Below are 20032 nucleotides of genomic sequence, written 5' to 3' on the forward strand. Positions count from 1 at the left end.
CTGGGGGAAAAACATTTGCATAGTGTCTACTATGTCAAGTACTATGCTTAGTACTTTTATGAATATTATCTAATTTGATTCTTACCAGGACCTTGGAAAGTAGGTTCTATTATCCTCATTTTACAATTGAGGAAACTGAAGCAGAAGTTAAGTTGCTTTGGGTCACATAGTTAATAAGTGTTTGAGCCTAGATTTTTTTTTTTAATTTTTTAAAATTTTCTTTTTTTATTTTTTTTGAGCCTAGATTTGAACTCATATCTTAACCCTAAGTCCTCTATCCACTGAATCACTAAACACCTCTGTTATTACTATGGCTGCTCAGATTGTTGTGATGAGTCAGTTCCACTGATGGTATTTGAGCTTTTTTTCTTTTTTTGTATAGGAAAAAAATCTATCTTTCATGTATATTAGCAATGCTCTTTTCTAGAGTACTTGGATGGTGATGGATAGACGTCAGTGTTATCAGCTCTAATTACTTCTAGACAGACATTTTTGACTCGAGTAAATGGTTGAGAGAGTAAGAATATGGGACTGAAATATAACTTGATTTCCCCAAGATTAATGTACAAGGGAGATAGGAAGAGTCCTACCTATGATGTCAGGTGCTATGTGGGTATAGAAACTTGATTTAAAAAGTTATAATTGGGCAAAAATGATAGTGAAAAAACTAGTTTTAAAGGAGAAAGCAAAAAAGGCAAGGGAGAATTAACACTTACAGGACATGTGCCAATTATATGGCAAGTGCCAGGAGAATGTTCCTAAGCTCTTCTTCTGAGTTATGAATCAAAAGGGTTATAGGGATGGATGCTTAGAATAGTTTCATTTTTCCCTCCCTTCCCATTTCCATACTGCTGGACTCCTTGGGCCTCCACAAGTGAAAACCTAACTTAGATTTTATAGAGGAGATGTAATGAACTTTCCATTCATAAAGCTCCTAAAGTATAATAAGTAAAGCAATAAAACTTAATTAATGTAGCTATTAAAACATATGTATATGCATGAGTAATAAAAATCATCCCAAAGACCATGTATGTAATTCTTCTTAATTTTGGTATGCTACACAGGTGCCTTAAGGCCCTCTTTTTAACCACATGTTGGTCTGGTACTGAGAGGATTTGTCCTTGACATGGCAAGTTCTGAGTAGTCCCTTAGTCTTTCCCCTGTGTAAGGACAATTAAAGAGGGATGGAGAGCTCCATCAATTAAAAGATGAGATTGTTTCTAGCTCAACCTTTTAACAGGTAGCACGCCCCATCTCCATTTTTTTTTTTCCAGTTTTCCAGTAATAATGTTGAGTATTTTCCTTGGATTTTCACTTACCATTATTCTATATATCTAATAAGTTGTGAAATTTTAACATTTATTTCTCCACATCTTTTACCTTCAACTCTTCTTTATGAATGCAGCCAATACCTTGGTTCAAACCTGTATCATCACCCATCTAGATTATTGCAGTGGCTCCCTAAGCAGGCTTCTTACCTCAATAGTATCCCTGCTTTAGGCAATCCTCCACTTTACTTGCAAAGGCTAATTTCTTTAAGTTCCTATCTAATCATATCATCCCTGTATCTTAATGAATTACATCATTTCCTGTTGTATCCAAACACAGACATGCCCCACCCCCCTTGTTTAACTTTTAATTTTCTTAGTTGGCTTTGGGAAAATACTATATTTTATATGTAATGCAAGCCATACAGAACATTATTCCCAGAGTGAAGGTTTTAACATTCTCTGGATGGGAGAAGAGGGGACCCTGACCTGCCTCTCTATCTCAAAAGATTTAAAGCAGAAAGTAAAGTCCAAAAGTCAAGGCTAAATCTAATCCAAAACATATCTCTTGAGTACAAAACAGGGTGTGAACATAGTACCCCAGCCTTTGAGGGCCCAGCAATGGTTCCTCAAGATTAGAAATATGCATATTCCATAGTGAAATTTATTGATTAATTTATATTCCCCATAATAAAGAAGCATTATTTTTAATTATGTAATTCTAAGAAGCAAAAAATATGTTTTTACACATAATTATTAAGGGTGCATACCAGAAATATTATGGAAGTCTTTTTGAGTATTTCACAAGTTGGTTGGATAACCATAATTGAAGAGTAGTTTCTAATGTTTGAATGTTAATTTATAAGAAAACCTATAGTGCAGTACCCAGGGAACTGTGTTTGGTCCCATGCTATTTTACATTTTTAGCAATGGGTTCGATAACGTATGGATGGCATACATTACAAATATGCATATGACACAAAGTTAATGATACAGTTAATGATAAGAGTCAGGATTATTTAAAAAAAATCTTGACACATTACAGTATTGGACTGAATATAAGAATAAATGTAAAGGCTTACATTTGATTTGAATATAAGAATAAATGTAAAGACTTACCCTTCACAAACAGTTTGAAGCAGGTCTGCTTAAGGCAATAGTTGAAAAAAAATAGATCAGGTAGTGGTTCTAGTGGATTGTGAAAAGCTAATCTGATCTTAAACTTCATTAAAGAAACACAATATCTAGGCATTTATATTATTCAACTCTAGTCAATACATATCAAGAGTATTACATTCATTTCTGGATGTCATAGATTAAGGACGCTGACAAGTAAGATAATGCCTCAAAGAAAGGAAAACAAGTTAGTGTAGAGCTTTTGAGTCCATACTATATGAGAATTGGTGGAAGTGATTGTCTCAGAGAAAACAGGGAGAACATAATACTGTTCTTTTAAGTATTTAAAGGGATGAAATGGGTAAAAGGGATTACATTTATTCTATTCAATTCCAGAGGGCAGAAAACCAGGAGCAATGAAAATTGGAGAGAAGCATATTTAAGCGTGATATAAGGTGAAAGTTTTTTTTTTATATAATTAGAGCTATTGAAATTAATGGTCTACCTCTGGATATTATGAGTTCCCCCTCATCACACTTCTTGCTGAATGAGTAGTTGTTTTATATAGGTCATTTATCCTATTTTTCTTGTATACACTAAATGTCTTCTCATGTCCCAAAGGATTCTAAAATTATCTGATTCTGGGTAGTCCAGAGATCTTTCCATTATTATGTATTACATCTTACCAGGGATATTATTAATTTGTTCTAATAAGCGTAAAGGAAACGATATAATGGAAGTTAGTTGAGATGGTGAAGAACAAAGGAGATAATATGGGATGTGATATGATCAGAGAAGAAAGAAGAGGTAAAGGTTTGAAGAACTTTCCCAAAATGTGGAAACTTGAACTTTACCAAGATGAGGAGGATTGGTGAAGACATGTAGTTAGGGCTGAAGGCCGGGATTTAATGTTGGCAAAAACTATTCTGTTAGCATGTTGAGGGTATTGGAGAAAACAAAGAATGAGATTACGGGAGGGGAAATTGAATCATAATATCATAGTTCCCCTCTCCCTCACAGTCCAAATATTCTGCTAGGGGAAACTGAAAATACACACACACACACACACACACACACACACACACACACCTGAGAGAGGGAAGAAAAGAGAGAGAGAGAGAGACAGAGAGAGAGAAAGGGAAAGAAAGAGAGGGAGCAAGGGAATCTTTAAAAAGTGTCTTAATATGCTAAGGAAAGTGAATTTTTTTCTTACAGTTCTTATTTGAACATATAAACAACATGCAAATTCAAATAAAAAAATTCTTTCCTGTTTCAAATTGGGAAACTCTCTGTTTTTGTTGGTGGTGTGACTCACTTTGGGAGTATTCACACAAGAATGTTATTTGTAGGGATGGGCAAACCTGTGTGGGGGAAAAAAACAAAGATCTCTTTGGAATGTTTACCCATAGCTAGTAACACCATTTAGGATACTTCTGAAGCAGTCTTGTATTTCAAGAATTTCTGTTTCCTATGTTTAAAAGTATTGTACATGTATAGATTATATCAGATTGCTTGCTGTCTTGGGGAGAGGGAAAGGAAGGAAGGAAAAGATAAAAAATTGGGAACTCAAAATTTTATAAAAATGAATGTACATGTATTTGAAAAAATAAAATATTATTGGGGCAGCATGTAGTCCAGAAGCAGGGTACATACCAAATCTTTCTACACAACCTTGCCATTACATAGAACTTTAGCCTTTGGAAGTCAAATTCAAGGGAATAGGTCAATGGGCAAAAGTTCAGAATGGTTGGAATGGGGTCCTGTTTGTACAGAAGGAACACAGGCTTTCATTTGTTTTGTTCTAAGGAAATGAAGGGGTGGAGATATTTATATTTCTCAAAGCAAAAATTTCTCTGGGCATAAAAATTGCCAGCTATGCCTCTGACTAGAGAGGTTGCTAGCAGAAATTCTGCCCTTTCATGATTCATCACTGAAGACTTTTCTCTCATTCTTTTTTAGCTTAAAAATACAAGGCCAAGGATCTTCCTTTAGAAATAGGCAGATTCTTTAAGCTTCTATGTTTAGCTTTGATAAAGAAAGAAAAAAAATAATTTGTTGGAATTATTTTTAGAATTTGAAATTATTTTTGAGATAATGATGGCTTTATATTTTTAATATGAAAGAAATTTTTGTAAAAATTCAAAAATTGTGTCAATCTCAATACCTTTAGTCAACTTTATTTAAAAGTAACTTATCAATTAGATATTGCATGGGTAGAGATCTGAGCTTGCATGAGGAAGACCTGAGTTCAAATTCAGTCTCTGAAATTTCTAGCTGTGTATGATTTGTGGGCAAGTCACTTAACAGCTAATGGAGAAGGAAATGGCAAATCACCTAGTATCTTTGCCTCTCAAATTCCAGAGAGTTTCATAGGATCATGAAGAATTGGACATGCCTGAAAGAACCATATAACAACAGAAAGAATAAATGCTCAATAATGGTATTGGATTTCTCATTATCTTCTATGACTTTTTGTATCTTCTTCCTATTTGTGTATGTTTATACATACACACATATGTTTATATGTTTATGTGTATGTATATGAACACATAAACATATACCTATATAGAAGGGAACCTAAGACAACTGTGGGCAAATAAGAAAAAAAAGTGAAAAAAGGAAACAAACATGATAACAAAGGAGTCAAGAAACTTTAAGAATGGGGGGAAAGTCATTCCAGTTTAAAAATGAGTGAGAATAGATATGTCTGGCATAGTAGACATTTGAAACATGATTATTGAATTAATGAGTGCTGTAGTCTCTGATGGTATATAAAAAGTGAACAACACAAGTAGGAAAGTACTTTTGTGATTTTCCTAATTATCAAAAACTTCTAGAAATATTATAACACTCTTTAAATAATTTTTTCTTCCACATCATTTGGAACAAATTAATGGGCTAACCCAATAAAATAGATTTCTAGAACAGAAACAAAGTAGTAATTTTCACAGAGGTAAAAAAAAAATTATAGAATCATGCTTCTCAGAGGTAGGGATTTCCTCAGAAGCCATTTAACACAATTTATACTTTAATAAGGTTCTAATCTATAACATATTAATTTTTCATCAAGCATTGCTTAAAGAGTTATGTTGAGATGTAGAACCCACTATGTGCAGAACAGTCATCATACTTTTGAATAGATCTGATTGTTAAAAAAGCTTTCCTTACATTAAGCAAAAAATCTGCCTTTCTGTAACTTTCATTATTATAGCTCTTAGTTGGCTAATACATCTTCCATATGACAGACTTTCAGATACTTGAAGACTTCTCATGATTGTATAAATATTTTCTTTTTCAGGATAAATGTCTCTAGTCCCTTCAAATGATCAGCTAGTGTCATTCTCTCAAAGTCCTTCATTATCCCAGTTGCTTTCCAGCTAAAAAGTGACCTTTATAACACATGACTGAAGTGAACACACCTCTAATTCATCTTGATACTTCAATGGTGTGTTATCTTTCTACTGGTGTACAAATATAAATCTTTCTCCCCATCAATACTGTAGAATTCTTATATTAGGATGTATCTCTTTTGTATTCTCTATACTAATTTGAGGACTACTCAGGATAATGTACAGAAATACTCTTTGAATTGAAAAGCTGGATGATCAGCTTTGTAGATGTCTTTTAGACATTGTTTTGGTCATGCAATGCAAGTGAATTGCATTCTCTCAACAGAATTGTTTTGCAATCTCACAGTTTGCTAGCCATTATTATGAAAAAAATTGAAATGGAAGGCACGGCAGTGAATCAGCAAGTTAAGGTTACCAATTACTCATAACTTAAGCAGATGAGAAAATTACGCCACTTCTACCTTTTAAAAATAACCACATTTTAAAATTAGATTTTAATCATAAAGGTCAGAGGTAGTATAAGTTTAGAAAACCAGAAACTCAGCCTGGCAATCCTGCTTCAGAATCTCATATGTGTGAAGTTGGCTAAATTAATAGCAACAGATGGGGAGACTTTTGTTCCTATGATTTCAATTGTCTCTTAAGGCTGAGTCTCAGCATCCAGGCTTGTGGGTGTTTAAATTTTATTTTATTTTTTACTGTTTGGAATGTTGCTGAAATGTCAGTTGTTAGCTGTTCTGCTATTGTAAAGTTCAAAATGATCATTAAAAAATCAACATGCATCTAAGGGTCGATTTGAATACAATCAAGTTTTTTTTCCACAAAATAGATGCTTAATTTATAGACATTTTAAAAGGATAATCAAGAACTTTACTCAGGTTGCTACATTCTGAAGTAAAAGCATTGATCACTTTAAAATTGTGCATCTTTTTCAAAATTATGACTCATTTTCTCTTATCTGCTTCCATTAAGAGAACAATCAGATTTCCCATTGTTTTTAGTTAGATATCTCTTCTTTATATTCTTCTTCACATTTAGGCTTCCTTTTGAAATGCTTAGCATCTTGGGAAATGTAGTTTGATGTTCATAGTAGTTTGATATTTTTGGCATCCAAATATGTTGGCTCATAGCTGGTTGCTAACACTCCATTTTCAAACCATGGGTGTAGAGAGAAGGAACTGACTTTTTAGGAATTGAAGTTGTATATTTTCTTCCTTTTTCCTTTCCTTTTTTTTTTTTTAAAGGCAATTTAATGGAAGTTTAAATTCTGGTTTAGACATTTATTACTATGCTACCCTGGGCAAATCACTTAAATTCTATTTACCTCTGTTTCCTTGTTGCAAAATGAGGATTATAATAGCTCCTACCCCCAAGGGTTGTTTTGAGTATGAAATAAAATACTATTTGTAAAGAGCTTTGTACATCTTAAAGAACTATGTAATAGCTTGCTATCACTGTTATTTAAAAAAAATAATTTTTTCCCCCTCTACAACTTCAGTAATGGTATATAGGCAATATGAAGCACTGTCCCTTCTGTCAGGGAAGCCTAAGAGATTCTATACATCTGGGAATTTAGATGGGGGAAGAAACTACCCCATCCCATCGATACCCTAACTAGGTGAAAACATATCTAAATCAATCAGTTATGTTTTTAGATCAAGTATAAAAGGTCAAAATGAAAGAATTTAAATATGTCTTTAGAATATTCTTAAAATATTAAGTTAGTTGTTTGTTTTTGAGTCATGTCTGGCTTTTAGTTACTGAATTTGGGGTGTTCTTTGATCATTGTCTTGTTCTATACATTCTTTTTTCTTTTTTTTTTTGTGTTTGTGTGTGTGTGTGTGTGTGTGTGTGTGTGTGTGTGATATTCTTGGTTATCCCTCTGCCTATCCAATCACTCCTCCTCAATCTCCTTAACTATTTTATCTTTGATATTATATTTCTAATACTGTCCTAGGACATATTCTCTTCTCTATTTAAATTCACTCAATTATCAAACTTACTGACTTCTGTTGGTTTAATTGCCGAATATCCTTCCTTAGTCTCTCACCTGGATTAGTCTCTCCCACTGCCTATTAGATATTTCCAATTAGATTCCCATAGATATTTGCCAAGTCAAGCACAATCAAATTAGAACTCATCTGTATAATAAATGGGATGTGTAAATATACACACATATAAGCACACACCTTATATGTACATTTGCACATACACATATATGTAAAACACTAATTCTGTATATAACCATAAATTATAAAACTTACAATTCTATGTATCTTTATAATTGGTATGTAAGTAACTATATATATATGGATTTATATAATGATCTATATCTATTTCTATATAGTTATAGATGTAAGTCTATAGAATATTATATGTACATATTTTTATATATCTCCAATGATAGTCATATACACACTTACACACCAACACCCACCCACCCACCCACCCATAATAGTTCTGAATCATTAAAGACTTATCAACAGCTTTCTCTCTCTCTCTCTCTCTCTCTCTCTCTCTCTCTCTCTCTCTCTCTCTCTCTCATATATCCACACACCGAATACACAAACCCACACACCCACACACATCCATAATAGTTCTGAGTCACTAAAGACTATCAACACCTCTTTCTTTTTCTCTCCTTCTTCCTCTCTCTCTCTCTCTCTCTCTCTTTCTCCCCCCTACTTTCCATGCAAATATATATGTCTGTGTATTGGTAACAGAAAATGGACTGACATCCTATCTCAAATATAAAATAATAATGTGATCCCTATTCTAGTTATATTCTCTGAACCTTACTTTTCTCATTTCTAATATAGAGCCTATATCATAAGACTATTGTGAACAAAAATACAAATCTTTTAAAAATGGCAGGTATGATTAATATTATCTCCTAAATTCAAACAGTAGATTCAGTTGAGTGATGAAGTTAAAAGCCTGGTTGCAAAGGGCTGAGTAGTGAATAAGAGGAGAGGAAATAGAGGCAATATTTTTAGATAGAAAGGCAGGAGAGATATAGTGTAATATCTTGAGGATATAATAGGATCTAGTGAAAGTTTTCTTTTAAATGAAGGTGGGACTTAGGTATATTTGAAAGTAGTAGGGACAATATCAGTTGATAAGGAGAGGTAGGTAGAAAGTTGGGAGTGGTGGTGCTGGAGAGGGAAAATCTGCTAGGAAACAGAGGGAATATTTCTTGGCAGCAATTTTATCTGCTAGAATTCCTCTCCATGGGTATTGGATAAGGATTTTTAATGTCTTGTCTCTGTGCAAATTAGGCTAGTTTGTACATAATGGCTATTGAATCAACGTGAAATGACAATATTAAATTTTCAGAGAAGGTTTTGGAATAAAATATGTCAAAGAAGATACATACATATCTACATTTATACCTATATTTATGTCTGTATATTTCACACACACACACACACACACGCACGATTCCTCAACAGATAAATTCTCAGAGAATATGATCAAACTCTAATAACAACCAAATGAAACAGATAACTCCAAATTACTAATAAGAGAAATGCAAAGCAAAACAGTTGTGAGGTTTTGCTTCCCACCAAGGAAACTGACATGATGAAAAGATGGGAATAGTAAATATTGAAGAGGTCAAGGAAAGAGTAACATCCTATGGCAAGAATGTGAATCAGGGCACCCTTTTTGGAAAGAAATTTGTAATTGTGCAAAATAAAGTGATTAAAATGAGAATTTTTCTTTAATTTAGAGATTCCACTATAGATCTATGCTCCAAGAAAGTCATTGATAACAAGGTCCTTATAGACACTAATTAATTCAGTTATATAACTGAATCAAAATATTGATTGGGGAGTGGCTAAACAAATTGTGACAGTTATTCACTATTTTATTGCTATTTGTTTGAATCCAGATTAAGAGGTTTACTTTTTAACATTCATATGACTTTCTATGAGTGTCCTAATATGGTTCTGTGACTGAGTTAAAATGATCTTAGAAATACCTAGAAGATTTGGGATAGGAGATTATGCCAAGCAATATGCACTTATTTTCAAAATTGCCCCTGTATCAAACCCAGTAATAGATAAATTTAGAATGTATGTGGTATGTAATAATTGATCATAGTTCTGCTCTTTATATCCAAGGAAAGTAAGTTAAACATTTTTCACATGACAACTTTCCAAGAACTTATTAATATCTATTATGTTTTAAATCTTCTAAATTTTCACCTAGCCAGATGATGTACTTCCAGTTCCTTGAAACTATGGAATAGTCTGAGTCTTAATCAGTCTGATTGTCTTTCATTAAACACACACCAATTTTTCAATGCTTTTATTCAGATTTAGTGTCCACAATGGAAGACAGTAGTCTGGAGGTGATTTAACCAACTCACAGTATAAGAGGACAATGAACACTTTCATTTTTCACAATAGGCTTTTAATATTATTATTATAGTTTTTTATTTACAAAACATATACATGGGTAATTTTTCAACATTGACCCTTGCAAAACCTTCTGTTCCAACCTTTCCCCTCCTTCTCTTCACCCCCTCCCCTAGATGGTAGGTAGTTCAATACATGTTAAATATGTTAAAGTATATGTTAAACACAATATATGTATACATATTTATATAGTTATCTTACTGCACAAGAAACATCAGATTTAGAAAGAAGGTAAAAATAACTTGAGAAGAAAACCAAAAATGCAAGCAGACAATAACAGAAAGAGTGGAAATACTTTGTTGTGGTCCACCCTCATTTCTCAAAGTTCTTTTACTGGGTGTAGTTCTCTTCATTACTGAACAATTGGAACTGATTTGGATCATCTCACATGATAGATTTTAATAATGAAACTTAAGATGGTATTAATTTTTTTACTATCAAATTTATTGACTCAGTATTAGATTCCAATTGAGTTCTTCGTGAGCTACTGCTTCACACTGTATCTCCCCACCATTGTATTTGTTCAATTTATTTTTTTTGAACCCAAGTGTGGGTTACAATAATTGTTACAATTTAATTGTCAACATTTTACCAACAAACCAAAGACACTGACTTCTAAATGGTTGCTGTTTTTACTCCCATTTTTGTTTAATCTTCAAATTTGAGAAGGATACTGCCTATGGTTTCCTTCAAATCACTTATAACAATTTTTACAATAGAAGACAGACTATTATACTATTGCCTTAAAGTCCTCCTTCCTGGTAGATGTCAATTACATCTTTGGAAGTCAGGTCATGCAATCAATTCTCAAGTTATATAGCAGTATCATTACCTCTGTTTTACTCTTATGTTATTAAATGCCTTGTTTTAATCTACATAAACTACGTATAAGCCTATGACAACCTTCTGATATCTCAGTTTTATGAGATTTGTTGATAAATTAGATTTTGTCAACAAAAGAAAAGGACAGCTAGATGACACAATAGATAAGAGTGCTGGGGCAGGAATTTGGAAGACTTATCTTTGTGAGTTAAAATCCTGGTTCAGATATTTGTTAACACTAAAAGATAACCAAAACAGACTTAAGAACAACAAAAATTTTTAACGTGCAATAAGTCTCATTAATTATACTTGAGGAGCCTATGCTTGGCTCATAGTTTTCACACCTCCATTTCTAAATGCTCACATACCATCCCTTTAACACTTTGTATATTACCTGTAGTTTAAAGAATTTCTGTTTTTCCATTTTTAGCATTGCGGAGCCTCTTTTGACCTCTCTGAGTTTTCAGACATATTTGATGGTATTTCAGTATGCATATTTGCTAATTCTTTTAATAACTTGGGATGCAATTAATTTCTATCAAAAATTTGTAAGCATACAAAACACAGAGAAAAAAAAACAAAGAGCATATTAAAAATTATTCTAACATGAGAAAAAACTCTATCAGTTTCCTTCTATGAGACAAATATAACACCTAACATCTAAATCAGGGAAGACTAAGCAAAGAAAAAACCATAGCCAGACATCATTAAAGAATATTAACTCAAAACTTTTAAGTAAAATCCAAAAATTTTATAGAAATATATTCTAAAAAATCATTCCCCAGGATAAAATAGATTTTATACATGTTATAAAAATATTTTTTTAACATGATGTAAATATATAATTAAATTCAAAAGCTAGCATTATAAGCTATGGGGAAATAATAGAAGTTTCATCATAAAACATAGTAATAGATGTTCTTATTTCTTATGGCTATTTGATAGAGTTCTAGACATGTTGAAATATAAATAAGACAAGAAAAATAAAGGCATGAAGAGAATATTCATGCATAGTTGTTGAATAAATGATGAATTCCATAGAAAATCAGTGAAGAAATAATTGAGACCATGAACAACAAATCTCATCCTACCTCCTATTGCAAATCAACAACATTTCTATAAAGCAATAACAAAATCCAAGAAAGAATGAGCAAAAGAGACATTTGATTCATAATAATTACAAAAATGCACAAAATATCTGACAATTCATTAACCTTGTTACAGGGAATATGGGGGTTTAGTTGTAATTTTGTTGTTTTTTTATAATGTTCAACTCTTGATGATCCCATTCAGGATTTTCTTGGCAAAGATACTGGAGTGGTTTGCTATTTCCTTCTCCAGCTTATTTAAATAGATGAAGAAATTGAGGCAAATAGGATTAAGTGACCAGGGTCACACAGTTAAGTATCTTAGACTGGACTTGAGTTCAGTTCTTCCTGACTCCAGGCTTAGCATGTACTTATCCCAACATAGGGACTGGAATCACACTACTACTACTAATTATTATTATTACACTTGGCATTTATATAGCATTTAAAGTTTGTAATGAACTTTACAAATGTATTTTTTGATTTCACAACAGTTGTGGGAGTAAATGTTGTTATTAGCCCCATTTTACATCTAAAAGAAGATAAACAAAGCTAGGTTAAGTGACTTGCTCATGATCACGCAATTAGTAAGCCTCTTTGCTGGAATTTAAAATCAGATCTTCATAATTGCAGGTCCAGCATTGTATCTACTATGTAGATTTCTATTGTGTATCCATGCATTACTGTTAGTCTTGGGTTTAATACTAGGGGAAGCCTGAACTCTAATTACAGGACTTTGGGAGGGGGTTATATTTTTTTCCCACACTCTTTGGCTTAATAATAACAGGAATAGTTATAGCCCCAAAATATAAAGAGTTCTCCCAAAGAAGAAAGTTAAAGAGGCATATAATATGAATCAGACATGAAAGATTATTTTATTCCTATACTGAGATAAATTCCAAGTATTAAAGAATTCATTAAGAGAATAATTAGAACAACATTTAGGAACTTGGATTACTAGTATAATCAGCTGTGAGACTATTATTTTAAGGCTCATTAAAACATGAAGCATTTGTGCAAGGAAAATTAGGCATTTTACATTTCACCTTAGCCCTAGGCATTGCCCGATGACTCAAGGCACATGTCTGCTGGTAAAACGGGCCAGACCTGGCTTCTGTCGTAGCCCTGGATGAACTTTGTGTTGAAGAAGTTTTCCCAGGCATCAAATGCTCCAACTCCAGTGGACACCATTTGAGTTACTCTGCCAATGGATACTACTACTGTAACCTTGATGGTGAGCATGGAGAGTATAATAGATAGATTTTTCATAGCTTTTTTTTTTCATAAAAATTGGCCTTTTTTCAACATCATCATAATTTCACTAGTATCCTTTCCCTTCTTAGAGTCATTCTATGTGATATTTTTATTTAATTTAAAAAGCTTATTTATCAAAACATTTTATATTAAAAAAAATTTCTCCCACATTCCTACTCCTCTGCAAATCCCAAATAGGGTCAAGAAAACACTAAAATGGGATGATGAAGATATGACAGAGCAACTAAACACAAAAATACAAAGACATTTAGCACATTTTGGCACATTTAGTCTGGGGAGCTGCCTTCTTAATTTCCATTTATTTTGGTAATATGGATTCCCAGAACACAGCTGCTTTTTCTCTTGTGGGCAGTCTCAGGAGTAACCTTGAATTATTGAGGTATGTTTGTCTAATGCTAAAGCTCACAAGTCTTATCATTGGACTTTCCCCCCTTATTATTATTTGATATCAGACAGCCAGTCTGAATAAGTTTTTAAAGAAGAGATATTTTATTATGATATAATAGTAAGATCAATTGGTATAAAACATCCCCCAAAGACGTACCACAGTCTTCCATGAGTACATTCAAAGTCCAGGAGAGAGTGGTCTCAAGCTTAAAGAATATGTGGCAAAAAGGTAACTTTCAGCTCTTGATTACTTAGAGTCTCTTTTTCCTCTTTGTGAAGATATTTATGACATTCTTTGGCATGTTATAGTTTTTCTGCTGACTTCTTTGTAGAGACTGAAGCTACCTTTCCTCTGTATGTCTTTTCTCTTCTCAGATCCAGATGCAAACATAGTCATCAATTGATGCAGATTTAGGGGCTAATTAATCTAGTTTGACTACAAAAAAACCCAAATCTTTTGGCTTTCTAATAATCACAAGATTCTCCTCCTTTCAAAGAGTAGTGGAAAGGCTATCAAAAAATGCTCCCAAACTGAGCTTTTCCCTATTCTCCAAAGTGTTTCCCTCTTAGCCAAAAGTTTGGCTAGAATATTATCTATTCTTCACTGTTACATATTTGAATGCCAGAGTTTTGAACTAGTTCTTTATTTTATTCAAAATTGACATGGTATGACCAAGGGTCTTCAAATCCTGTACAACATCATCACATTCTATCCAATGATTTCAAGATTTCTAAATTGGTCAAGAACTTTTCTAAAGTCTTTGAAGAAGCAATCAGTTGATTAAACAGAGATACTTAGGCTTCATTTGATTCATTGATTCAAAGACTCACTCTTATGAGCATATTTGTGTTGAATATATATGAATATATACATATCATATACATGTATACACACACATATATATTTATATATAGATATATATATATATACATACACATACACTCACACAAATGTTCTTCACACCAAAAAGCAACAAAGTAGTGAAGATCATGAAATCACAGAATCTTAAAGTTGGAAGGGATCTTTTCCAACTTAGGTATCATCTAATGTGACATGAGAAAATGTAGTATGTCATAGAAAGAATATTTGATGTGAAATCTAGGAGCTTGGGTTCAAATCTCAACTTCACTACAGATGATGGCTCATTAATCTTATACAAATCAGTTAGGCACTCTAGGTTTCAGATTCTTAAATTGTGAAATGAAAGTGTTAATTAGATAATCCCTAAAGATCTTTCCAGGCCTTAATCTATTTATGATTCATTTTTTTCTTGAAGACTTCCAGGGAGAAGGAATTCATTAATTTTGAAAGTATCTTATTCCACTTTTAGATAAAAATTCCTCCTTATATTGAACCGAAATATGTGTCTGCTCTCTGGTAAATCAATAATCTTCTCTTACAGCAGAGTTTGTTTTTCTGGATTCTTGACTTTGGCAGTAGTATGACAAATAGGCACAGTCAGTGTGTCTAGATCGGGATCACTAACCTGCTTCTCTAATGCAGTTAATAAGAAAACAGAAGGGAGCTCCTTGGGAGGTGACTTGTTAACTTGCACCAGGGAAAAGAAGCAAGAGGCTGCCTTTGGAGTGTCAGAAAAAAAAAAAACAAAAAAAAAAAAACTGGCTACTTTCAGTTACTGTCTCTTCCACTGTCCCAGGAAACCAATTTACTGCTAGCTGATCCGTGCTGACAGAGGCTGTTTCCATTTTCAGGAATTCATTATAAAATCTCCTGCCCAGTTAAGGGCTTATTTAGGTGTCTCCTCCTCCCCATCCTTCAAATCCTTTCATAAAGCAAATGTATTGCATACATCTCTCTCAGCCTCACCTATATACTAGGGTGCCAGTGGGTAAGTTCTGTAACGATTTGGAGATAAAATGGAATTTAAGTATTCTCTGTCCCTTTCTGTCTCTCTGTCTCTCTATCTGTTTCTCTGTCTCTGTCTCTGTTCCTCTCTCTCTCTCTCTCTCTCTCTCTCTCTCTCTCTCTCTCTCTCTCTCCACACACACACACAATGCTATCAATTCAAGAAATAGAGATGTAATCTTTTAGCAAAGGGTGCTGTATGGTTTAGAGGTTGAATGCCCTCTACATGGGAAAAGCACCCTGGCTTCTTGGTCTCGAAAGAAATAGGAAAGGGGATTGGGGAAGGCAATTTGATTTTTAATAAAATGGATCCCCCCCACCCTTTTCACATAGTGCGAAACTAAGAGTGGTTGCCAGTGGCACTAAAAACTGTCTGACCACTTTCAGAAATTCAGTCACCTCTTAAACACTTAGAGGCCAAATGGAGTGAAAACCAGTTTTTAGAAGAGTTTCCAAGGAAGTAGAAAGTTTCCACACCCTAAATCTTTCACTGAAAGAAATGGAAACTGGGTAACAGCTGCCAACAAGTCTGAATTGTTGTGTCACAGGCTGTTGAACATTATATTTGGCAATAAAAATGTGAACATGCTCAGTGCTATATTAAACTGAAATTTGAAAAACTGAACCTGACAATTGGGGGGGGGTGTTATTTATTCACTCATTTATTTATTTATGTTTAGCACTGGTTTGTCATTTTAAATAACAATCAGAAAAACAAGAACAAAAACAGGAGGGATGTCAATCCAAATCCAGAGAAAGACAACCAATATTATGAAAGGCCATGGGGTTCTAGCATATGAGGATAGATATATTTGGCCTGAAAAAGAGAAGAAGGGAGGAAAGGTAGAATTGTAATATGGACTTATTAGAAAAGTTGCCATGTGGAATGCTTGTTGTGTTTGGAAGTTGGGATGGTGTGGAGAATAGGGCCAAGAATAAGGGTTACAATTTGAAAAATTAAATATAATGAAATATTTCCAAGTAATCAGAGCTGTGGAATGAATGTGCTCCTCTTGGACATAACAGATTTTCCTTCGCTGGAGATCTTTATACAAAAGGTAAGTCAATACTTGTTGGGTATGATATAGACAGGACTTTTATTTTTACAGTTAAAAATTGTACTAGATGGCCCTGAAATCTTTTCCATATCTGAGATTCTGTAATTATAAATCTCACTGATTCTGGAAGCAAGAAAACAAACTTAACAAAATTAAAAAAACAACAACTGTGTGATGGATTTTTGCTTACTCATTCAATATTTTGTTCTTTTCCTTTTGAAATTCCTTCAAGATTTCATGAGTGATGAGATTTCTACAAGATTAATAAAATAAACCCTCTGGATGGGTGTTAATGAGAGAGTTGGAACATGTGAGTATTGTTTTAGATGTTTTCTTTCTCTTTGGTTTTGTAAATACTAATTAAGTTTAATAATGTGTTTTGTGATCATTTTGAAAAATTTCAGTAATCAAAAATAATTATTTCTGAAGAATTCATTAGCCAGAATGACATCAGGAAAAGATGCTTATTGTCTTAAAACCCAAACCCACTTATAAGGTTTATGGAAAGAAGTGCTTGATGCTTGTCTCACTGTGACTATGAAATGCTGATTAATACTTGATTCAATATAATTTTACATCCTGTCTATATCCAGTTGTTTATTCTATATATTTTTTCTTACTTTTTAAGATATAACTTGGAGAACACACCCAAAGTGTAGGAATGATATTAGCATATTTAAAAGGAAGATATCCAGATGGTATGATAGATAGAGTTTGGGGTCTGGAATTACAAAACTAGAGTTAAATTCTGCCCTCAGACACACATTAGTTATGATTTCTCAATCAATTCACTTAAATGTCTGTCTTAGTTTTCTCAGCTGTAAAATTGGAATAACAATACCATACTTCTCCCCCATCCCCAAATTTGTGGGGCTACAATGCTATATTTGTAAAAAAAAAAAAAAAAAAAAAAAAAAAAAAAAAAAAAAAAAAAACTTGTCACAGTTGTGTCTGGCAAATTATTCTTGTAATTTAGTTAATCAGTCATTTTTGAGTCTTTGTTACCTTATTTGTAGTTTTCTTAGCAAAGGTACTGAAGTAGTTAGCCATTTCTTTCTCCAGTTCATTTTACAGATGAGGAAGCTGAGACAAATTAAGTGTCTTGTCCAAGATTACATAACTTATAAATATCTGAGGTCATATTTGAACTCAGATTGTCCTTACTCCAGGTCTGTTACTCTATTGCCTGTCTGGAACATAGTAGTCACTTAATAAGTCCTTCTTTCCTTCCTTCCTTCCTTCCTTCCTTCCTTCCTTCCTTTCTTCCTTCCTTCGTTCCTTTGTTCCTTCCTTCCTTCCTTCCTTCCTTCCTTCCTTTCTTCCTTTCCTCTTTTCCTCCTTTCCTTTCCTTCCTTCCTTCCTTCCTTCCTTCCTTCTTCCTTCCTTCCTTCCTTCCTTCCTTCCTTCCTTCCTTCTTTCCTTCCTTCTTCTTCCTTCCTTCCTTCCTTTCTCCTTTCCTCCCTCCTTCCTTTCCTTCCTTCCTTCCTTCCTTCCTTCCTTCCTTCCTTCCTTCCTTCCTTCCTTCCTTCCATTCCTTCTTATTCCAGTGGTAGATCTAACTGCTAATTTAAAAAATATGTCATTTATACCTCAGACTATAAATTCTAATATATGTAGTTTTAAATTTAATGATTTAAATTACTTTTTTAAATTTAAAGAAAAGAAAATTTGAATAATATAGGATTATTGAACATTTATAAGAAATCATAATTGGGAATGGCATTGTATATTAGAAAGAGCAAAACAGGTAAACAGGTAATGACATAGCTAATAAATCTAATCTAGTCACTCATGGAAAAATATGGTAATTCAACAAAAAAGAAGCATTTTAGATATTATTACATCTCCTCCACACACAACACAATACTTTTCTTCCCAACAAAAGCAATAGATTTGAGTAGCATATTTAATTGCAAACCTCCCAGACAGGAAGCACAAGAATAATAAATAAATAGAATTATAAAAGAATATGTAATTACAAAGAGAAATTCCATTCAAAATAACTGTTGATAGTATTAAATATTTGGGAATCTATCTACCAAAGGAAAGTCAGGAATTATATGAGCAAAATAACAAAAAACTTTCTACACAAATAAAATGAGATTTAAATAATTGGAAAAATATTAAGTGCTCTTGGATAGGTTGAGCAAATATAATAAAGATGACAATACTCCCTAAACTAATCTACTTATTTAGTACTATACCAATCAGACTCCCAAGAAAATATTTTAATGATCTAGAAAAAATAACAACAAAATTAGAACAAAAGGTTGAGAATCTCAAGGGAATTAATGAAAAAAAAAATCAAATGAAGGTGACCTAGCTATACCTGGTCTAAAACTATATTATAAAAGAGCAGTCACCAAAACTATTTGGTATTGGCTAAGAAATAGATTAGTTGATCAGTGGAATAGGTTAGGTTCACAAGACAAAATAGTCAACTATAGCAATCTAGTGTTTGACAAACCCAAATATCCTAACTTTTGGGATAAGAATTCATTATTTGACAAAAATTTCTGGGAAAACTGGAAATTAGTATGGCAGAAATTAGGCATGGACCCACACTTAACACTGTATACCAAGATAAGATCAAAATGGTTCCATGATTTAGGCATAAAGAACAAGATTATAAATAAATTAGAGGAACCTAGGATAGTTTATCTCTCAGACTTGTGTAGGAGAAAGAAATTTGTGACCAAAGATGAACTAGAGACCATTATTGATCACAAAATAAAAAATTTTGATTACATCAAATTAAAAAGCCTTTGTACAAACAAAATTAATGCAAACAAGATTAGAAGGGAAGCAACAAACTGGGAAAACATCTTCACAGTTAAAGGTTCTCATAAAGGCCTCATTTCCAAAATATATATTTTTTACTCTAATTTATAAGAAATCAAGCCATTCTCCATTTGATAAATGGTCAAAGGATATGAACGGACAATTTTCAGATGATGAAATTGAAACTATTTCCACTCATATGAAAGTGTTCCAAATCACTATTGATCGGAGAGATGCAAATTAAGACAACTCTGAGATACCACTACACATCTGTCAGATTGGCTAAGATGACAGGAAAAAATAATGATGAATATTGGAGGGGATGTGGGAAAACTGGGACACTGATGCATGGTTGGTGGAGTTGTGAACGAATCCAACCATTTTGGAGAGCAATCTGGAATTATGCCCAAAAAGTTATCAAACTGTGCATACCCTTTGATCAAGCAGTGCTACTACTGGGCTTATACCCCAAAGAGATACTAAAGATGAGAAAGGGACCCACATGTGCCAAAATGTTTGTGGCAGCCCTGTTTGTAGTGGCTAGAAACTGGAAAATGAATGGATGCCCATCAATTGGAGAATGGTTGGGTAAACTGTGG

At 33.2% G+C, this 20032-nt stretch overlaps 1 long non-coding RNA gene across 1 annotated transcript in view; it reads left to right on the forward strand.

Annotated features, from left to right (window-relative positions):
* Nucleotides 1-2780: 2780 nt before the first annotated feature.
* The window catches only part of LOC116423267, a 43445-nt gene continuing 26193 nt past the window's right edge, over nt 2781-20032 (forward strand). The window contains exons 1-2 of the long non-coding RNA XR_004233799.1: nt 2781-2839; nt 16885-16962. This is a non-coding gene — a long non-coding RNA (uncharacterized LOC116423267). The remainder of the gene's footprint in view (nt 2840-16884; nt 16963-20032) is intronic.

Source organism: Sarcophilus harrisii, chromosome 4 (assembly GCF_902635505.1).
Source record: "Sarcophilus harrisii chromosome 4, mSarHar1.11, whole genome shotgun sequence".
In the NCBI taxonomy this organism is placed as follows: domain Eukaryota; kingdom Metazoa; phylum Chordata; class Mammalia; order Dasyuromorphia; family Dasyuridae; genus Sarcophilus; species Sarcophilus harrisii.